Genomic DNA, 9,967 nt, shown 5'->3' with positions numbered 1-9,967 from the left:
AAAAGAGAAAGTAAACAACATCCGGTTCCAAAAATATTACAATAATTACGTCTTACCTTTTTTGATTTGTGATCAAAAGTTGTGTTCAACGGAATAAAAACGCATCTCAAGGTTAATCCAATGTCGTTGTGTCACGTAGAATTTTTTACTGATAATCAATCATCATATTTATGGCAATATACTCGGTATAAAGTATTGCCGTCTTACAGTCTTATAGTATTACCTATAGTGAACATTTCTGAACAAATTTCACCCACTGACGACGAATGGCTGGGTTTCTTGGAAACGCATGAGTCGATACGCCATTCTCTGCATTTGCTGTCGCACTACAGCCATACAAAACACATCTATTCACCATAATAAAGGTCGGCTATTCACATGCAAATGCTATTGAATGTCCGCCATTGTTTGTGCCCGTCTTCCTCTGCTCTCGTCATCATCCGAAGATTCCCGAAGTATTTCGTTTCATTGAGAGGGCGCAGTAAAATTGAAAATAAAATGAAACTAGGCGCATGAAATTAAAAAAAATTGTTTATTATGCTTATTTTTAATACAAATACATAAGTTAAACCCAAAATTCGCGGATTTCCACTATCCCTTTAAGTTTTAATGTTAAAATGTTGTTTTTCAGGGACAGTTTGAATTCCATAAGTGCATACGTGAGAATGAAATGATGGATTCTCTTTCTTATAGGTCTTTAGTTCTGTGCGTGTTGGCTACACTCAGCCTCTTTAGTCCAAACTGATTCATATGAACAACTATTGGATGGCCTTCCATGAATCTGTTTGTCAGAGGACTTCGTTACCCATCATCGTTCATCTGGACTGTAATAATCATGTTAAAACAAATTCAAAATACCTTCAAAAGTAAAGTCTTGAAATGTTATGCTAACAAGCTAAACTAAGATAGTGATTGTTTTGTGTTGTCTCTGCTTTCACATGTTTCCTGTCTGACAATTTATTCATAGAATGTTTCTGTACCGTCTGCAGCACCTGAGGAAAGCTTGCCGTGAAACTCGACTAAACGTGGCATCACACCATTTACCCATAATCGATTTTAAATCGAAATCGCGATTTTAAATGATGCGATTATCAAATGCAAAGCCTGCGATTTTTTTTAAACATTTTTTCTTTTCTTGTGTGTCAGTCATCCACACCAATCAGAAGTGCTGTGCTCCACATGTACCAGCCATTGTTAACCAATCAGAAGTGGCCCATGATAGAAGGTGATGACAGATTGATCCAATCAGCTGCCAAGTGCTTTTGAAAGTGCCTGCCCTTTTCCAAATGGCTTCCAATGGAGCTTTCCTAGATGCTTTGGTGAAACAAACCATCTGAGTCAGGTTAGTAATGCTCCATGATATGTTTTACATCTATTACAGGGTGAATCTTAAACTGAAGCTTGACTTTAAAGCAACCCAACGGAAGTTTCATGTAAGTTTAGTTCTTTCACTCGTAGCTCGGGCTGCGGCTGTGCTAAAGACGGGAGCACGTTGATACGACCTTCCTAGCCAGAGATATGGCCGCATTTTACAATAAACTTCCGTTGGGTCGCTTAAAAACAAATATCGCGAATCGCAATCGCGATATTTGTCAGAAAAATCGCAATTCGATTTTTTTCCCCAAAATCGTGTAGCCCTAGCAGGGATGCATCCAGTATATGTAACAAACATCAGTAAGAGGATGATATAGAGACATAAAGAGTGTTTTCATAACCACAGTCTAACATGGCGTCTGTGGAGGAATGTGTACTGATGGTATTTCTACACAAATAGAGGAGAGAAAGCAAACCATAACGTGAGGATGTGCTTCTAATGTCTCCAACTCTTTCATCGTCTTCAACTCTGGTGCACCATTTCACACAGATTTCTTCGTAAATAAATATATTCAGTATCTTTGAAAACTAAAAAGAATGCTTGAAAAGTGTTTGGCTGCACAGCATTATCCTTTCAGAGACTAAAAGTACTATTGTAAAATACAAAATGGATGCAACGGTAAATGAACCCTTAAGAGAATTAATACAGCTCAGTTCGAGGCATCTCTGTGTTTGTGTATGTTTGGTATAGTTAGAATATTTGAGTAAAAACAATAACTATATTCAATTATTGATGTAAATCTATTAAACATTTATATTTCCCCTATTTGGTAAATGTGTATCAAACCGCTCGAGAAAAGTGCAATTCCAAAGGTTTAACACGAATATGCAGGATGAGCTTCACTCCAAAGACAGACATTAATAATAAAACTGCACATCAGGAACGTAAGATCTTAAAAGCTCTGGGACTCAGAGTGCTGTAGGAGTCACATCACAGGCGTTAACACTCATCTTAAGCGTTAAAGAGCCGCTCCGTCTCCACAGCAACAGAACTTTCTCATGAAGGAGAATCTCATTATTGCTGCCATTATGTGACACCAAAGCAGATGCTTCTTTGAGGAAATTAATGCCATTTAGAAAACTGGTTTTAATGGATAGACTGTCATCACTTCAGAGCAACTCTTCAGAGCACGGGGGGAACAAGGCGGAGCGACAAACTCAATTAATCACACTCTGGCTTGTTCACCGCAGGCTCAAGATGGTGGCTTTGTACCTGGATGCTCATTATAGCTCGCCTCTTGATGTATGAAGCAGGAATGGCACAGTAAATATTCTATTTTTTGTTTAAGGCTCATCTATTAGTCATTCATCATCTTAATTGACTCTCCACTTTGTTGTGCTGATTTGGTCTTTAAAAAAAAAAAAATGTTCATGTCATACCTGCCTAGCTTTAATAGCACTCTGAATTAGAGGGACATTTTTAAGAAGCAAAATCATTGGGAACAAAATAATTAATGCAAGAGTGTCGGAAGCTGATGAGAATGATTAGAGATAAATCATGTTTAGGGATGATTAAGGAAAGATGTAAAAATAAAACTACATTACTTCTCGACTGCATTTTGATAGCAAAGTAAAGCAACACACATATTGACGGATACAGTTTCATTATTTAAAACCGTAATGGATAAAAGAAAATAAAGTAAAAAGATAGCAATCGACAACAAAGAATCTGAAAAGAGAATTTAGCAAACGTAAAATGTTTTTGAAATGCAAATACTGTACAGTCTGAATCAAACTAATTCTTATGAGAATATTACGAAGAACGGCAACTCCTTATCTGGGAAATGTTGCAAGAAAGTCAAAAGGAATATGACAGGAAGAGTTATTTTTTTAATCTAAGTTTCTCCAAAGAATGTCACACTTTACCTTGTGTACAACTACAAAGACACAAAGAAAACTACAGCTGGAAGGACCTCTAATATTAAAATGTTCAAAACGTATCTTCTTAAGAGGCCATACCAGTGACAATAAATTAATGCAAAAATATATAAAAGGTTAAAAGTTGAGCATAAACCCCTGATTCACAATACTTATTCTAACAGACTATTCTTTTTAATATGCAAAATGTATGCTTTGCTGCCGTTTCCTTTTTTCCCAGCCTCTCTTGTGATTCCACACCGCTGAGCTGATGTCAGACGCAGGCTGTTTTGCTCTCTTCCATTTGCTCCCGATGCACCAGAGAGCTGCAGCGCGGATGTTAAACTCAGGTGAGACAGGCTCACAGCTGTGCGTCAGCATCTGCTGCTGCTCACCAGACTCAGAGGACGAGAGGCTGCGCTCAACAGACACCGACAAACACGCTGCATTAGTATCGTCTGGCAAGATGAAGAGGAAGCATCTCTCACTGTCTCTATTCATAATGTGCAGCACTTTATTTGAATGTACAACCTCGAATGCTTCCTCAGCTAAACCTCAGGGTCCCATATTCCCCCTTAGATATCCCTTTAATCACAGACTTAAATAACAATGTGCAATAATGTGTTTTGCTTATTGTTAATTCATTTGAGCGTCACCGTGCAGAATGAAGTATGTGCAGAGTTTGATACGAGTAGGCTGTTTTCAGATGAATGTGCCGAGGGGGTTTCTCTCTGCTCACCTCAAACTTGGTGGATTTTATTTTGTCACATCGCAATTGAAAGTCCCATAATCTGCGTAAATACACCGAACTGCAGTTAAAATAAGGTTATTTGTTCATTTACAGATTGTGGAGTAGACATATAGCAAAAAGCAGATTCTTTTGATATGCTTTGAAACATATCTTGAGGGGATCTTTAAGTGGATTCCGTTGTTAAAAGCTACAGTATATTACCCTTATATAAAGAAACACATTCACATGCAAGATTAAATATATATAACTATTTTCAACTTTACCAGTTAATGTCCAGTATGTTGAGCTGAAATGAACAGAAGTTGACATCCCAAACCAAAACATGTAATCCTGAATTTGTTTAAATTGTTAATGGCTGCAGCATTACGTCACATGAATACATGTCCTGAGCATTATCATATGCACATCTTGTAGACATTTTTCACGATATATTCTACTTGAAATCTCCAAGGGTGAATTAACATTTTGGAGATAAAGCCACACTATATGGCCTGAAAATGATCCGTTCTGCATTATAATTTTAAGGCAATTCTGTCTTCAAAATACCGTCTCCACATTAAGATAGGCTTCTATTGTTTTAATATAACGTTTAGGGACTGGAAAGTGCGAAATATTTCAGACTAAGTGACTACAGCCTGATGTGGAGATGATCTGGCCTCTGTAAACCTGAGGCAATAAACCGCAGCTACTCCTCCATGCTAAACCCTGGAGATCCCTGTCAGATTGGATTTGTGTAAGGCCATCAGGCTGTAACGTGAGGAGGGGAGCATCTTTCATGTGCATTATGTCCACAATAGGACTGTGATCCACCTTGTTCAAGCTATGGCGTTGGCACGTATCTCTCGCTCTGCTCCTAAATAATTAAAAGCACTTAGTGTGTCAGCGTCATCGGGGACTCTGTCCACACGTTTGACCTGCCTGATGGGGTCAAACGCAGAAAACGCATGACTCTAGGAATTACTGGGAAATCTTTGTAAGACATGTCTCCCAGGCCTTTTTATTTAGCAGGATGCATCTTCTGAGGATGCGTGTCAGAAGCATTGTGCTTGAAACTCATTCAGTTCCCAACATTCATACCACTCAATTCTTGCAAATGGTATTCCCCAAAAGACGCAGTTTTCATTTCAATATATGACAAGTAGGTCTATAGGTCAGCAACAGAATAGCACACATGGATGCATGGAGGGAAAAGCTTACCATTTTGGGGGCCAGGAGTTTCTTTTGTTTTACTATAGTAGAACTTTTACACTGTTCTACAATTCCCTACGGTAGAGATGACAAAATCCAGGAAGAAAGTCCAATATTCTGGTTTTCCCGGTAAGAATGACCAGACACTCAACTAACTGACACTTGTATCCAAGGTTGAATGAAGAGCAAACTAAGAGAAGGGACAGAACGTTGTGTTATGATGGTTAACAGTTTACCAGTAAAGTATTTGATTAAAAACAAAAACAAAGATGTCATAAAGATGAAAAGTAGTCATACATCACAAAGAAGAGATGATTTAGGGACTATAATAATAAATTGGGCAGCACTTTTTAAGACATGCCTTTTAAAAACCTGTCTCTGCTCCTTGGAGAAATAGAGAAGTTCCAAGTTTTACAAATGTACCAATCAACATAGCCTTCACAAGACTCCGACTACAGTTGGTAAAACAGAATCTTTATATTGATATACTTTTATCATCAGATGCAATGGAGATGTTGTAACTATGTTTTTCTGTATGAAGAGTGACAGACATTGTTGAATATGTGTATTCTATTTGAAAACGGTTCCAAGACAGAGTTTTGGGGATGCCAATTAAGAAGCAATAAACAGGCAGCTGTTCAAATCACCCCCAGTGTCTATGAACTGAACACTGTCTCTATGGGCTTGTAGAGCTGGCTGGGCTCAATCATATCAAAACACTGCCTGTTGTCTTTCGGTATTCTTTAACATAGTCTCACTTTAAAACTGTCAACAACAGATCAATATCTTTGATGGATTTTCAGACATTAGAAAGCATTCCAGTGAAGCCGTGGTGTTGAATGGCCAAACAGAGGTCATTGTCAGTGAGGACAAATAATAGATTTTACAGGAGCCCTTACACACTTTTGAGATCTCACATTCAGTGTGAATGGGTTAAGGCCCTGTCACACTGTCCCGAAATTGACTCCCGATGGACACACGAATATGGAATTGTGAATTTCGCACGAAGATGGCCCCGAACTTGGTCATCGGCCAAGCAACAGCCGAAGCAACAGCCGAAGCAAGTACGATGCCTACAGAAGGCCACACGATGGCACCCGAACCACCCACGAAGGCGACACGTGACCTCCCGATGGTATAAAAGCTTTGGCCGTGTGGGAAATCAAATTCTTGATTGGAGATTATTGGGAGCAGAACACAAGGTAAATTCTACTTTAAATCTACATTGACATGCCACCCAAGGCAGGGAGAGGCAGACGGAAGAAGCTGGCTGTTAAATACACTCAGAAGAGGAAACTGAGGTCCAAGAACACAGCACTGAGTCTGCAACCAGAGAGAGAAAGGGGAGGAAATGCAAGAAAGTCGGGCCAACTAAAACTCCAGAGCGGCCCCCAGAGGGTTCCAGATCTCCTCAGCAGTCCGAAGAGTCTTGGCAGCATTCACCTTCTCCTCGTCGTAACAGACATCCCGAATCCTCGGAGGATGAAGGTAAATATTTCTAACTTATTTTTGGTATGGATGGGGGCAGGCTTCGAGTTATAAACTGTGCTCTATGGGGAGTCTGCTGCTGCGTGTGAGTGTCTGTGTGGGCACGCACGCACGCACGCACGCACGCACGCACGCACGCACGCACGCACGCACGCACGCACGCACGCGCACCCACACACACACTCACAAGCAGCAGCATCAGCCCTCTCTCTACTTGCTACAAACTTAAATATGAAAAGGTTCAACTACACACACACACACACACACACACACACACACACACCATCGGCATAGATTGCGTAATAATGTATTGCGCACCTTGGAGGTGCAGTGCAGGCATATTGTCACTCAAGAGATGCGTAATTATTTTGGAAAGCATGTTTTTCTTTTAGCCTATTTACCTCGTTAACGTAAAAAATACTCATTACATTGACACATGCATTATTTGTGATTAAAATAATGGTTGTTGGTAATGTATTAGGGACCCCCACAGATGTATAGTTTCACTGCGTCCGTGGGAGCTCAGACCCCTCCTTATGTGAGCTCAGCTCCCATTGGCTCCTACATAACTCGAACCCTGGATGGGGGGCAAGAGGGGTAATTGATTTTGTTATATATTCTCATACATTGTTGTCCTGCATGTACTTAATTTGTTTTTCATTTGGTATCTTTTCAGATGAGTCAGCCTCCCCACCCTCCCTGCAGGCAAGTCCAAGCCTGAAGTGGGCAAGGGCGACAAAGGGAAAGGCAAGGCCCAGAAGGAGAACCCACCCCCTGGTGTATCATACAGCTTCACAGAGGCGCAGGAGGAGGCAATCGCTTGCTGGGTGAAGAGTAAGAAGCTACTGTATGACATGAAGGACAAAGAGTACAAAGAGAAGGCATTAAAGAGGCACCTATGGGAGGGAAAGGCTGCGGAGTACAGGTTGGATTGTAAGTAGAAAAAAATGTACATTTCAATTACTTTCAAATATTTGAAATCTATTTCAGATACTTGACATACATTGCTGCCAATGAACATTTCAATGATTGGACTAATTATTTGTTTTGATTTCTGTCATTGCAGATCATTCAATTCTGAAATGGTATCAAACATAGAGGACTCGATTCTCAAAGCTGCGGGAGGGCCAACCCAAGAAGAAATCCCAGAAGAGGTCTGGTGATGGTCTGTCGAGCAGTGACGAGGAAGACCCCATCCTTGCTGAGGAGGCCAGTGAGAATGATAGTGACCGTGACAAGTCCATCCGCCGGGTCTTTGGGTTTCTGAAGCCACACATCAGACGTCACAACAAGGAAATACCAGCTAGTGTGAGTATATCATTGAAATTAAATTAAAACGGAACTTTGTCGAAAATGTTCAATTTCCCACATTTTGTTTCCAAATATAACTTTCAAAATGTACTTATGTTTGTTTTCTATTTTTGTCTTTGCAGTTTAAGGACAAGTTGGCCCTGGCTGAGACGGGTGAGCTGGCTGGGAGTGACGACAGTTTTGCAGACAAATCCAGGGAGCCCAACAAGAAGTACACTGGCTACCCTACACCGAGACCTCCTTCCAGGACAGGAACAGCTGCTGAGGACCAACCCGAGTCTCCTATGGAGATGAGTTACCGGAGCATCATCCCGTGATCTCCAAGATAGGCTGGTTCAGTTCATCACTAGAGAGCAGCCAAAACAAGATGAGTACATTGTCGAATGCTAGAAAAGCAAATGTGACCCGCTCTATCGAAATCTGTCGGAAGTCGCAACGGCTCATTTCAAAATAAACGTAGGCCTATTTAAAAAAATAGTTTTTCGGGTTTTTTGTTTGATTTTAAATAACACTTTTTGGACAAAAGAAAAGGAGCTTCGCTGCCCACTAGTATGAAAAGTAAGTACACATTCTTGGAGTATAGCATTAGCAAGGACAGAGTGTTTTGTAAAATGTGCCGGCGTTTTAGTGAGAGAGGCGGGGCCGGCGGAAAAGATACATTCAGTCGCCATGGTTACAGGGACTGGAAACATATCGACTATGCTCTCAGTAAACACGAATGCAGCGCAGCTCATGCAATAGGCCTATATGGAGAGAAATACAAACTACAGACAGTGCGAGAAGTCTTGTCCATGGAACCATCCTCCATCAGCTACTCAACCCAGAGGGCCGACAGGGAGAGATCATTGAGAAAAATCGGGAACACGTAAAGTTTTACCCGACATAATTCTTCTCACGTGTGCAAAGCAAGAGATTCCTCATGTCATATTGAGACTAAATATCTAGACAAATGATTAAGAAACGTAGAGCTAAAATGTCGTGCCATTTGCAACCAGAGCGCACCCTGACGCGGCAGGCATTCTCCAGCCCAAATCAGCAAAGCTTGAGTGTGAAGCAACAGTAGGCTATCTGCTGCCCAGCTTCTTTAGTATGAAACGTAGGCCTACCTTCAGCTCATGAAAGCTCTGCAGTATCATAAGGAAGTAGCCTAATGATAAATCTGGAGCCTCTGAAAAGTCCCGCGTCAGAGAACCAGTGCCATTTACTCACGGCCGCTCACTTCGCTAGATCCACTAAAAAGGACAGCAGGCTGCAGTCTAACCACACACACACATCAGGCTGCAGTCTAACCACACAGACACACATCAGGCTGCAGTCTAACCACACAGACACACATCAGGCTGCAGTCTAACCACACACACACATCAGGCTGCAGTCTAACCACACAGACACACATCAGGCTGCAGTCTAACCACACACACACATCAGGCTGCAGTCTAACCACACAGACACACATCAGGCTGCAGTCTAACCACACAGACACACATCAGGCTGCAGTCTAACCACACAGACACACATCAGGCTGCAGTCTAACCACACACACACACATCAGGCTGCAGTCTAACCACACACACACATCAGGCTGCAGTCTAACCACACAGACACACATCAGGCTGCAGTCTAACCACACAGACACACATCAGGCTGCAGTCTAACCACACAGACACACATCAGGCTGCAGTCTAACCACACACACACATCAGGCTGCAGTCTAACCACACAGACACACATCAGGCTGCAGTCTAACCACACAGACACACATCAGGCTGCAGTCTAACCACACAGACACACATCAGGCTGCAGTCTAACCACACAGACACACATCAGGCTGCAGTCTAACCACACAGACACACATCAGGCTGCAGTCTAACCACACAGACACACATCAGGCTGCAGTCTAACCACACAGACACACATCAGGCTGCAGTCTAACCACACAGACACACATCAGGCTGCAGTCTAACCACACAGACACACATCAGGCTGCAGTCTAACCAC

General features: G+C 41.7%; 1 long non-coding RNA gene across 2 annotated transcripts; it reads left to right on the top strand.

The window, feature by feature from the left end:
• The first annotated feature begins 3,579 nt into the window (after nucleotides 1-3,579).
• Nucleotides 3,580-8,520, top strand: LOC117541053. Of its 2 annotated transcripts, XR_004568258.1 has the most exons (5): nucleotides 3,580-6,305; nucleotides 6,413-6,658; nucleotides 7,335-7,591; nucleotides 7,725-7,966; nucleotides 8,092-8,520. It is a non-coding gene; the product is annotated as an uncharacterized LOC117541053 (long non-coding RNA). The 2 variants fall into 2 exon arrangements; XR_004568257.1 differs by having other exon boundaries at nucleotides 3,580-6,658.
• Nucleotides 8,521-9,967: the final 1,447 nt, after the last annotated feature.

This window comes from Gymnodraco acuticeps, unplaced genomic scaffold (genome assembly GCF_902827175.1).
Source record: "Gymnodraco acuticeps unplaced genomic scaffold, fGymAcu1.1, whole genome shotgun sequence".
Classification (NCBI taxonomy): Eukaryota; Metazoa; Chordata; class Actinopteri; order Perciformes; family Bathydraconidae; genus Gymnodraco; species Gymnodraco acuticeps.
The sequence above is the reverse complement of the archived record's forward strand: the minus strand, read 5'-3'. Positions and strand labels throughout refer to the sequence as shown.